Source organism: Stegostoma tigrinum, chromosome 27 (genome assembly GCF_030684315.1).
Source record: "Stegostoma tigrinum isolate sSteTig4 chromosome 27, sSteTig4.hap1, whole genome shotgun sequence".
In the NCBI taxonomy this organism is placed as follows: Eukaryota; Metazoa; Chordata; class Chondrichthyes; order Orectolobiformes; family Stegostomatidae; genus Stegostoma; species Stegostoma tigrinum.
The window spans coordinates 16,221,542-16,234,024 of NC_081380.1; the positions used below are offsets into that span (position 1 = coordinate 16,221,542).

The window sequence follows — 12,483 nt, forward strand, 5'->3', positions numbered from 1 at the left end:
ATGCAGCCCAGTCCCTCTCAAAATCAGGCCTTCCTTCTACTGACTCCATCTACACTTCCTGTTGCCTCAGGACAGCACCCAATGTAATCAAAGTTTCCTCCCAATCAGGTTATACTCTCTTTCACCCTCTTCCTTTGGGCAGAAGATACAAACGTTTGAAAACACATACTAACAGACTTAAGAATAGCTTCTTTCCTACTATTTTCAAACTTATGAATGAACCTCTCAAACATGAGACCTGATCTTTCTCTGCACATTTTCTGTAGCTCTAATAATGTATTCTGCATTCTATCCTATTACCCTGATAGGCCTTCCCAGCCTGTGGTCGACTTCCATTCTCCGATGTCTCGTAGCTTGAGATGACTCTTGGCCTCAGCACAGACATGAGGCATGCTCTTGGCCTGGGGTAGCAGCCTCCCGGCCTAGAGCAGTGGCCCTCCGGCATGGTGTGGTGGGCTCCTGGTGCGGTGTGGCGTGGCAGAAATCCAGCCTGGCATTGCGTTCGATCAGCCTGGCATGGCGGTCCTACATAGGTATGCGGCAGTCTCTCGGCCTCTGCATAGTCTCCTGGTCTCGAAGTGATTCCAGAGCGATCTCCCAGCCTTATGCACCTTGAGGTGAATCTCGCCGCAGTCTGGAGCCAAGGCACAGTACAGGCTGGAGGCTAGGTGCCAACGTGGTCTGAGTTGGAAGACCACTGTTCTGAACTTTTATTTCTACAGTGCTGGAATTCATTTATCTGTATTTTCTACGATCTTGTAACTGAAGAAGTGCTGTAAGTGTCACATTTGAATACATGTGACAAGAAAGCTAATTCTAATTCTGATATACTTATGTATGGTTTGAATTATCTGGCAAGCACACAAAACAATACTTTTCACTCCATCATACTATATGAGATAATAATACATCAAATCATTCCCTTTCTTGACATTTCTACCTCACTGTACAAAAATAGTGAGTCATTTATCTCAAACTAATGAACAGGTTTTCGTAAAAGTTTTACAGATTTTGAGAGTTTTGTGAACTATTTCTAAATGCACCAGTCTTTCTTGAGTATGTGAGCTTTATTTCTTTCTTTGTATACTGTGCCCTCTGGCCTTTTCTCTTTTGATTTCTTGCAGCATCTCACCATTTAGATAATGTGTTTCTTATTTATTTTTCCTGCCAAAATTAACAATTTCACAACTTACCTCATTATTCTCCATTTGCAAAACTTAGACCCACTTACTTAACCTATATGTAACTGTTTGTAAGATAATAAAATGTGAGGCTGGATGAACACAGCAGGCCAAGCAGCATCTCAGGAGCACAAAAGCTGACGTTTCGGGTCTAGACCCTTCATCAGAGAGGGGGATGGGGAGAGGGAACTGGAATAAATAGGGAGAGAGGGGGAGGCGGACCGAAGATGGAGAGTAAAGAAGATAGGTGGAGAGAGTGCAGGTGGGGACGTAGGGAGGGGATAGGTCAGTCCAGGGAAGACGGACAGGTCAAGGAGGTGGGATGAGGTTAGTAGGTAGCTGGGGGTGCGGCTTGGGGTGGGAGGAAGGGATGGGTGAGAGGAAGAGCCGGTTAGGGAGGCAGAGACAGGTTGGACTGGTTTTGGAATGCAGTGGGTGGGGGGGAAGAGCTGGGCTGGTTGTGTGGTGCAGTGGGGGAAGGGGACGAACTAGGCTGGTTTAGGAATGCAGTAGGGGAAGGGGAGATTTTGAAACTGGTGAAGTCCACATTGATACCATATGGCTGCAGGGTTCCCAGGCGGAATATGAGTTGCTGTTCCTGCAACCTTCGGGTGGCATCATTGTGGCAGTGCAGGAGGCCCATGATGGACATGTCATCTAGAGAATGGGAGGGGGAGTGGAAATGGTTTGCAACTGGGAGGTGCAGTTGTTTGTTGCGAACTGAGCGGAGGTGTTCTGCAAAGCGGTCCCCAAGCCTCCGCTTGGTTTCCCCAATGTAGAGGAAGCCGCACCGGGTACAGTGGATGCAGTATACCACATTGGCAGATGTGCAGGTGAACCTCTGCTTAATGTGGAATGTCATCTTGGGGCCTGGGATAGGGGTGAGGGAGGAGGTGTGGGGACAAGTGTAGCATTTCCTGCGGTTGCAGGGGAAGGTGCCGGGTGTGGTGGGGTTGGAGGGCAGTGTGGAGCGAACAAGGGAGTCACGGAGAGAGTGGTCTCTCCGGAAAGCAGACAGGGGAGGGGATGGAAAAATGTCTTGGGTGGTGGGGTCGGATTGTAAATGGCGGAAGTGTCGGAGGATGATGCGTTATATCCGGAGGTTGGTAGGGTGGTGTGTGAGAACAAAGGGGATCCTCTTAGGGCGGTTGTGGTGGGGGCGGGGTGTGAGGGATGTGTTGCGGGAAATACGGGAGACGCGGTCAAGGGCGTTCTCGATCACTGTGGGGGAAAAGTTGCGGTCCTTAAAGAACTTGGACATCTGGGATGTGCGGGAGTGGAATGTCTTATCGTGGGAACAGATGCGGCGGAGGCGGAGGAATTGGGAATAGGGGATGGAATTTTTGCAGGAGTGTGGGTGGGAGGAGGTGTATTCTAGGTAGCTGTGGGAGTCGGTGGGCTTGAAATGGACATCAGTTACAAGCTGGTTGCCTGAGATGGAGACTGAGAGGTCCAGGAAGGTGAGGGATGTGCTGGAGATGGCCCAGGTGAACTGAAGGTTGGGGTGGAAGGTGTTGGTGAAGTGGATGAACTGTTCGAGCTCCTCTGGGGAGCAAGAAGGCGGCGCCGATACAGTCATCAATGTACCAGAGGAAGAGGTGGGTTTTGGGGCCTGTGTAGGTGCGGAAGAGGGACTGTTCCACGTAACCTACAAAGAGGCAGGCATAGCTGGGGCCCATGTGGGTGCCCATGGCCACCCCCTTAGTCTGTAGGAAGTGGGAGGAGTCAAAAGAGAAGTTGTTGAGTGTGAGGACGAGTTCAGCTAGGCGGATGAGAGTGTCGGTGGAGGGGGACTGGTCGGGCCTGCGGGACAGGAAGAAGTGGAGGGCCCTGAGGCCATCTCCATGCGGAATGCAGGTGTACAGGGACTGGACGTCCATGGTGAATATGAGGTGTTGGGGGCCAGGGAATTGGAAGTCCTGGAGGAGGTGGAGGGCGTGGGTGGTGTCACGGACGTAGGTGGGGAGTTCCTGGACCGAAGGGGAGAAAATGGTGTCCAGATAGGTGGAGACGAGTTCGGTGGGGCAGGAGCAGGTCGACCCATCGTCTCAGCAACGCAGTGGTAGTATGGCGCACTGACCTCTACATCGCCGAGGCCAGACGCCAACTCTCCGACGCCACCTCCTACCGCCTCCTCGATCATGACCCCACACCCGAGCACCAAACCATCATCTCCAACACCATTCACGACCTCATCACCTCAGGGGACCTCCCACCCACAGCCTCCAACCTCACCGTTCCCCAACCCCGCACGGCCCGTTTCTATCTCCTTCCCAAAATCCACAAACCTGCCTGCCCTGGTCGACCCATCGTCTCAGCCTGCTCCTGCCCCACCGAACTCATCTCCACCTATCTGGACTCCATTTTCTCCCCTTTGGTCCAGGAACTCCCCACCTACGTCCGTGACACCACCCACGCCCTCCACCTCCTCCAGGACTTCCAATTCCCTGGCCCCCAACACCTCATATTCACCATGGACGTCCAGTCCCTGTACACCTGCATTCCGCATGGAGATGGCCTCAAGGCCCTCCGCTTCTTCCTGTCCCGCAGGCCCGACCAGTCCCCCTCCATCGACACTCTCATCCGCCTAGCTAAACTCGTCCTCACACTCAACAACTTCTCTTTTGACTCCTCCCACTTCCTACAGACTAAGGGGGTGGCCATGGGCACCCGCATGGGCCCCAGCTATGCCTGCCTCTTTGTAGGTTACGTGGAACAGTCCCTCTTCCGCACCTACACAGGCCCCAAACCCCATCTCTTCCTCCGGTACATTGATGACTGTATCGGCGCCGCCTCTTGCTCCCCAGAGGAGCTCGAACAGTTCATCCACTTCACCAACACCTTCCACCCCAACCTTCAGTTCACCTGGGCCATCTCCAGCACATCCCTCACCTTCCTGGACCTCTCAGTCTCCATCTCAGGCAACCAGCTTGTAACTGATGTCCATTTCAAGCCCACCGACTCCCACAGCTACCTAGAATACACCTCCTCCCACCCACACTCCTGCAAAAATTCCATCCCCTATTCCCAATTCCTCCGCCTCCGCCGCATCTGCTCACACGATAAGACATTCCACTCCCGCACATCCCAGATGTCCAAGTTCTTTAAGGACCGCAACTTTTCCCCCACAGTGATCGAGAACGCCCTTGACCGCGTCTCCCGTATTTCCCGCAACACATCCCTCACACCCCGCCCCCGCCACAACCGCCCTAAGAGGATCCCCTTTGTTCTCACACACCACCCTACCAACCTCCGGATATAACGCATCATCCTCCGACACTTCCGCCATTTACAATCCGACCCCACCACCCAAGACATTTTTCCATCCCCTCCCCTGTCTGCTTTCCGGAGAGACTACTCTCTCCGTGACTCCCTTGTTCGCTCCACACTGCCCTCCAACCCCACCACACCCGGCACCTTCCCCTGCAACCGCAGGAAATGCTACACTTGTCCCCACACCTCCTCCCTCACCCCTATCCCAGGCCCCAAGATGACATTCCACATTAAGCAGAGGTTCACCTGCACATCTGCCAATGTGGTATACTGCATCCACTGTACCCGGTGCGGCTTCCTCTACATTGGGGAAACCAAGCGGAGGCTTGGGGACCACTTTGCAGAACACCTCCGCTCAGTTCGCAACAAACAACTGCACCTCCCAGTTGCAAACCATTTCCACTCCCCCTCCCATTCTCTAGATGACATGTCCATCATGGGCCTCCTGCACTGCCACAATGATGCCACCCGAAGGTTGCAGGAACAGCAACTCATATTCCGCCTGGGAACCCTGCAGCCATATGGTATCAATGTGGACTTCACCAGTTTCAAAATCTCCCCTTCCCCTACTGCATCCCTAAACCAGCCTAGTTCGTCCCCTTCCCCCACTGCACCACACAACCAGCCCAGCCCTTCCCCCCCACCCACTGCATCCCAAAACCAGTCCAACCTGTCTGCCTCCCTAACCGGCTCTTCCTCTCACCCATCCCTTCCTCCCACCCCAAGCCGCACCCCCAGCTACCTACTAACCTCATCCCACCTCCTTGACCTGTCCGTCTTCCCTGGACTGACCTATCCCCTCCCTACCTCCCCACCTATACTCTCTCCACCTATCTTCTTTACTTTCCATCTTCGGTCCGCCTCCCCCTCTCTCCCTATTTATTCCAGTTCCCTCTCCCCATCCCCCTCTCTGATGAAGGGTCTGGACCCGAAACGTCAGCTTTTGTGCTCCTGAGATGCTGCTTGGCCTGCTGTGTTCATCCAGCCTCACATTTTATTATCTTGGAATTGTCCAGCATCTGCAGTTCCCATTATCTCTGTAACTGTTTGTAGACTCCTTATGGCCTCTTCACAGATCATTCTCTGACCTGTCTTTGTGTCATTCATATGTCTGGCAATGATATCTTCCATCCCTTCGTTTGTTAAAAAAAAGCTACAAATATCTGAGTTCACAACTTTGATCTCCGTGGTACATCACTCACTAAATCTTATCCAATTGAATAAGATCTAATATGTCCATTCTCTGTTGCCAGTTAGCCAGCTAATCTTCTATTCTATCCATGCCAGTATGCTACCCAACACCATGACTTATATTTTTCACAATAACCTTTGATATGGCACCTAGATTCATTCAATTCCTACAGTGTGGAAGGAGGTCATTTCACCTATTGAGTCCACACCAACCTTCTGAAGAGCATCTCATCCAGATCCAGCCCCCAGCCCACTGTCACATCTCATGTCACATCTGGCTAATCCACCTAGCCTACACATGCCTGAACACTGAACAATTTCAGCATGGCCAATCCACCTAACCTGCGGATCTTCAGACTACAGGAGAAAACCAGAGCATTCGGAGGAAAATGACACAAGCATGAAAATACACAAGGTGCACACAGTCGCCCAAGGCTGGAATTAAGCTTGTGCCCTGGCATTTGATGCAGAAGTGCTGACAACTGAGCCACTGTGCTGCCCCAATCAAACCTGAGTAAATGCCTTCTGGAAATCTAAGTACATTAAACTCACTGTTCCCCTTTGTCCACAGTGCATTACTTCTAATTGATTGGTCAAACATGAATGCCACTTCACAAAATCATATTGATTCTACCTGATTATTTTGTAGTTATCTAAGTGTTCTGCAATAACTTCTTTTATAACAGAATATAACATTTTTCCCTTTGATAAATTTTACCCGACTGGTTTTAGCTTGCTGCATTCCACCTCCCTTTTCCATTAAGTGGCTACATTTGCTATCTTTCAAAGGAATAGGACTGTCCCCAAATCAAGGGAGTTTGGGAAAATTAAAACCAATGCACCAACTGGCAGCACGGTGGCTCAGTGGATAGCACTGCAGCCTCACAGCACCAGGGACCCGGGTTTGACTCCAACCTCCGGCAACTGTCTGTGTGGAGTTTGCACATTCTCCCCGTGTCTGCGTGGGTTTCCTCCCACAGTCCAAAGATGTGCAGGCTAGGTGGATTGGCCGTGCTAAATTGCCCGTAGTGTTCAAGGGTGTGTGGGTTATAGGGGGATGGGTTTGGGTGGGATGCTCCAAAGGGCGGTGTGGACTTGTTGGGCCAAAGGGCCTGTTTCCACACTGTAGGGAACCTAATCTAAACTATCTCACTAGTTGCTTCTTTTAAGGTCCTAGGATGAAGTCAATCAGGATCTGAGCAATTCTTAACCTGAAGGTCTAACAATTTACTCGGCACTACTTCTCTGGTCATTATGATTTTCTGGAATTCCTCCACCACCACCCAACCCCACTTTCATTTTCTAATTAGTGGATGCTTCTATTATGTTTCTATTAATGTAACTGGATGCTCCCTCTCACTACAAATTCTTCTCCAGCCCTGAGTAGATGTCCAGGTCCCTGACACGGCTGTCTGGACTTATGCTCTGTGCTGTGAAGAACAGTGTCAATACCGTCAGACTATTATGTCCCGACTACCATTACATTCCTTTTCCTCTACATGAACAGCTTCCTGTACTACAGTACAATGGTCACTTAGTTCATCCATCCTGCTACTCATATCCAGACATATCCAGTCAAACTGGAAGAACATCAAATATTTTGGATAATTGCAACGATTAAAGCTCCAGCGTTCCTAGCTGCCTGGGTCCTCCTTACTGCCTCACTGACAATCTTACTCTCCTGTATCTGGACACTGACTAAATCAAATGGCCCAAATCCTAAGAAGTGTGACTGCATCTGTGTACAAAGAATTCAGATAACATTCCCCTCTATGACAGGTCACATGTTCCTTGGCTAAGCCTCCAACTCATAAACTCTTAGCTCAAGTTGCTCAAACTTCAAACACTTACCGCACACATGCAGTATTATAGTTATTAGGAGTCAGAGCAGGTTTTAAATCTCTACTTGTTTCTGGATAACTATCCAGCTAAGTGAGTCAGATTCCTCAGAAGTCTCTAACTTTAACATTGAGGTGTTGACTTTTTTAAGTGTTCCAAGTGCAGGGTGTTTGATGTTTAAATCTCTCAGGCAATTCCCAGGTGGTCAGTGTTCCAGACATCTGAGGGATCCTGTAGTGCATCTTCCAGAATATGTTGCTGAAATAGCTATCTTCAAATCATAATATCTGTGTCTGAATCAATGACTTACTGAAGTCCATTACGGTAACAGATTGGGGCAGGTTCAAAGTGAAAATATCATTTTGGAAGGATACCACTAATGTGTGAAGGTAAAGTTATCGAGGTCTTTCAATACTATATGGCTGCCCTCTCATTAAAGGGACATGGCTGGTGCTTGTTTAACCTGAGGGTCGCCATGCCTCAGGCGAGGGGAGAGGTTGAAAAGAAGCATCCTTCACAGTAACCATAGTCAGTGTGAGAATTGAACCCATGCTATTGCTGTCACTCTGGACTGCAAACTTGCTATTAAGCCAAGTGAACTAACCAAACCCCTTTGTACGAATGTATACAGGGGACTCCCTAAAGAGATACCCACCTTTCGCCCATGCAGTGAAACCTGCTGTACCAACTATCTTCCTTTTTAATCTGCTAGTTCAGAGATGTTATTACACACCTCCAAAAGGAGTGGAATTTGAACCTAGACCTCCTGAATCCAAGTTAGGGGCATCACCAGTGCCACAACAGCCTATACCACGTATATTTTAGCAGCAGAGGTGTGATCCTTCCTTAAGTGGTTATTAACTGCCCAAACATACTATGCACTGAAGTCTTCTGGTAACAGCTATCCTGCATGTAACAGTGTTTGCAGATCATGCATCGACTTACTAGCTATCTCAGAATTCAATGAACCACAGTGGAAGCCCATTGTTCTCAATTTCAGAGGGCTGCTTAAGAAATTAGAAAATTATTGATGTAGAAATGGATCATAGAATCTTTACATTATAACTGGTAACAGGTAGAAGCATCAAGTGCCAGATAAGTATACCAGTGGCAGGAAAATTATGAAAGCCTAGGGCCAGATACTTTTAACATTCATCTGTAAATAAGTGAGTTATTATATTTCGCATAACAGAGCAGAGGTAATCTGTCATTATTAATTAAAGATTTTAGTCATTAGTGCAATGATTTAGTAACATGGGACAGATTAAACAAAAACCCAAGTTACTATCTATTGTAGGTGTACCTCGGATTTAAGAGATTTTGCCTTGAAAGATTCTATGTGTTGTATGTGTAAAATGCTGCAACTTTGCCTAGCTGCCAGTCTACTCTAGGTTTGCAGGCTGTACATACAGGAATCAGTTTACTGTAATACCTGATTAGATTAGATTCCCTACAGTGTGGAAACAGGCCCATTGGCCCAACAAGCCCACACCGCCCCTTGAAGCATCCCATCCAGACCAATCCCCCTATAACCCACACACCCCTGAACACTACGGGCAAGTTAGCATGGCCAATCCACCTAACCTGCACATCTTTGGACTGTGGGAGGAAACCGGAGCACCCGGAGGAAACCCACGCAGACACGGGGAGAATGTGCAAACTCCACACAGACAGTCGCCCAAGGCAAGAATCGAACCCGGGTCCCTGGCGCTGTGAGGCTGCAGTGCTAACCACTGAGCCACCGTGCCGCCCCGCCACCGTGCCACCTACTTCATAATTTTTTATATATGCTTTAATGTTTAAAATAAACTAACCCAGCAATGATTATTAGACCATTGTTATTAACATGATATGGTCAGCAGTGGTACAGAACATTGTGCTGCTGAGATTTATCATGATTGAATAGTCAGTGACCAAGTTAGTCTACAGATAGAACATAAGTCAACAGTGTTACATTGTGTTACAGTGCAAGAGACAAATCATCAATGCATTTGATTATGATGGCATTTAGGAATGTCAAAAACGTGGCTTGTTTGTAAACAGACAAATCCTTATCGAGAGGCTAGGTTAACTCACATGGGAAAGGCAAGTGATCAATATGTGTGCCATATTGATAGCAAACAATGATAATAGCATATTGTCTAACTTCCACAAAATTACCAAATTTAAATTGGGACACTGAATACCACCAAGTAAAATTCAATATTTTTAACCAGTATTCTAGATTTGGGGGTGTTCAATGCAGAAACATTGGGAACAAAGCTTTACGTGGACTTAACAAATTAGCATTATGAGCCAAAGGAGTAAAATATCTCTAAAAGATTTGGATCACATTGAAAGACCAATTTAGTGTCAGTTAAACTTTGTATTCATTAACTAGAATTCATGTAATTTAGACAGAAGTCTGTAGAATTCGTAAAGCACCTTGGAGCAAATACAGAAAAAAGAGATCATTTTGTGACTTTTCAAGAGAGGAACTAAGAAATTGAATTGATAAATTGGGATCCCATTCAAACCCATGAAGTTTTCAAGAAATATTTGCTAGACAAACTAAAGATTTATCATTTCAGAGGTACCGAAGGATTCATGTGTGGATAAAGTGATCTTTGTAGATCAACAAAGCTTACAGGTCATAAGTACAACTGCAATAAATATAAAAGAAGAATAGAACACTTGAATTTTCTCTGAATTCATGAAGCTAGTAATTCAGCTTTTTAAAAGGAAAAATGAAAATTGGAGTAGAAAAGGCTTCATAGCTAACTCATGATAGATCCAAAGTTGAGAATACCATTGTGAGAATGCTGGTATCTTTAGGGGACACCTCCATTTAGCTCATAAATATGACTGAACATCTGAAAGAGCAATAAAAAAGACCAGATGAACCACAAGCTCTGTACAAACAATCCAATGTAAAGACTGCCTGTTTGCCAAAAAGTCTTGAGCAACATAGAACAGATCAAGCTCAGCAGGAGCAGCTAAAGAAATGTTGGTCTGAGCTCCAAGCAATACTGTAGAAAATGACGGACCTTGAAAAACAGATGGAAATGCAAAGTGCTCATAACAAGGAGCTGCAAATCATTCATGACATAATCCTTTGAGAAATAAATGTTAATAATTATATTCTTCAGAAAGAGCTCAAGCAGGATATAAAGGAAACCAAACAATCATTAAAGAAGCAGTCCAGACTCAGAGGCAACAAAAAGGGGAAAAAAAGAGTTGAAGAAGTTATTATAGCATGTTATGAACAAAAAAAAACAAACATGCCTAACAGAAAGCTACCAGTTTGATGGAATTTTAAAAAATGCAGGGTATAAAACCAGAAACTTCAAAATGACCTGGAAACTATTATGGAACAAAACAGTAAATGTTAAGAAGAATTAAATCACTTGTAACTGCTTGAGGAACTAGATCAGTCAGTAGCTAATCAGGAACAGAGGTTGGAATTGTTGGTTGGTCCACCAAGGTGATTGGTTTTCGTGCAAACATTTTGTCTCCCTTCTAGGTGACATCTTCAGTGCTGTCTAGCCTCTGTTGAAGCACTGTTGTTCTGTTCTGTCCTGAAATTATATGATCCAGTCTGTCATAGTGGGTACTCTTGTTTCTGGTTTGTACCACAGTGGTACATGGATGGGGTCTATTTCAGCCTGTTGTTTATTTCACCGGTGGTTGAAAACCAGACGTCCAGGAATTCTTGTGTTTTTCTTTGGTTTGCTTGTCTTAGTACTGTAACTGTGTCCCAGTTAAACTGATGCCCTTCTATGTTGTCATGTATTGAAACGAGGGAGAGTTGACTGTGCTGTTTTGCTGCCAGTTGGTGCTCATATATCATGGTGACGAGTTTACTGCCTGTATGTCCAATGTAGTGTTTCTTGCAGTTGCTGCCTGGTATTTTGTACATCACATTTGTTCTGCTCATTGTGAGTAAGGGATCTTTTATCTTTGAGAGTAATTGGCAGTTGGTCTGTAGGCCGACACAGAAGGACATCAGTTTAACTGGGACAAAATTACAGTTTTAGAACCTTCAAAATGAAAACAAGCACGAGAATTTCTGGAGGCCTGGTTCCCAACCACCGGTGTGATAAAATGCTGAAACAGTCCCCATCTACATATGACTACTGTACAAAATCCGAAACAAGGCTACCCACCATGACATTTTTTCTGAAGAAGGGTCTCGACCCAAAACGTCAGCTTTCCTGCTCCACTGATGCTGCTTGGCTTGCTGTGTTCATCCAGCTCTACACCATGTTATCACAGATTGTCCAGCGTCGGCAGTTCCTAATATCTCCACCCACCGTGACAGACTGGACCATATAAATTTAGGGCGAGACAGAGGCTAGACAGCAGTGAAGATGTCACCTGGAAGGGAGATGAAACGTTTGCATGAAAACCAGTCAGCTCGGCGAACCAACCAATAACTCCAACCACAACCTGAGCTACAGATCTTTGTTAAACCATTAATGGAACAGAAACTGGCTATTATGCATCAGAATAAGCACCTGCATTAAATTTATGAAAGAAAAATTGACAAAAGATACAGGAACAACAGGCAATATCACTGATGACTGTGGAAATCAACAGCACTCCAAAATCACCAACACACAATCTGGGCATATCAACAACTATTTATACAGGTTCAATAGCTCACTTGTGAATTTTATGTTTTGTTTTAAAAAAAAATCACTGAAGGGATGTGGGCATCACTTGTAGGACCAGCACTTGTTGCTCCTCGCTCGTGGCCTTTGAGAAGGTGGTAATGAGCTGCTTTCTTGACCTGCTGCAGCATATGATACACCAACAATGTTGTTAGGGAGGAAGTTCTAGAATTTTGATCCAGCGATACTGAAGGAACAACAATACATTTCCAAGTCAGGATGGTGGTGGCTTGGACAGAACTCTGCAAGTGATCGTGTTCTCGTGTATCTGTTACCCTCTTCCTTCCAGGACGAAATGGATATGTCTTTAGAAGGTGCTATCTAAATAGCTTTGGTGAACTTCTGCA

General features: G+C 46.5%; 1 protein-coding gene across 1 annotated transcript in view; it reads right to left on the minus strand.

Annotated features, from left to right (window-relative positions):
• Positions 1-12,483, minus strand: part of hsf5 (heat shock transcription factor family member 5) — a 109,493-nt gene that overhangs the window by 59,344 nt on the left and 37,666 nt on the right. The gene's annotated exons all lie outside the window — the stretch shown is intronic.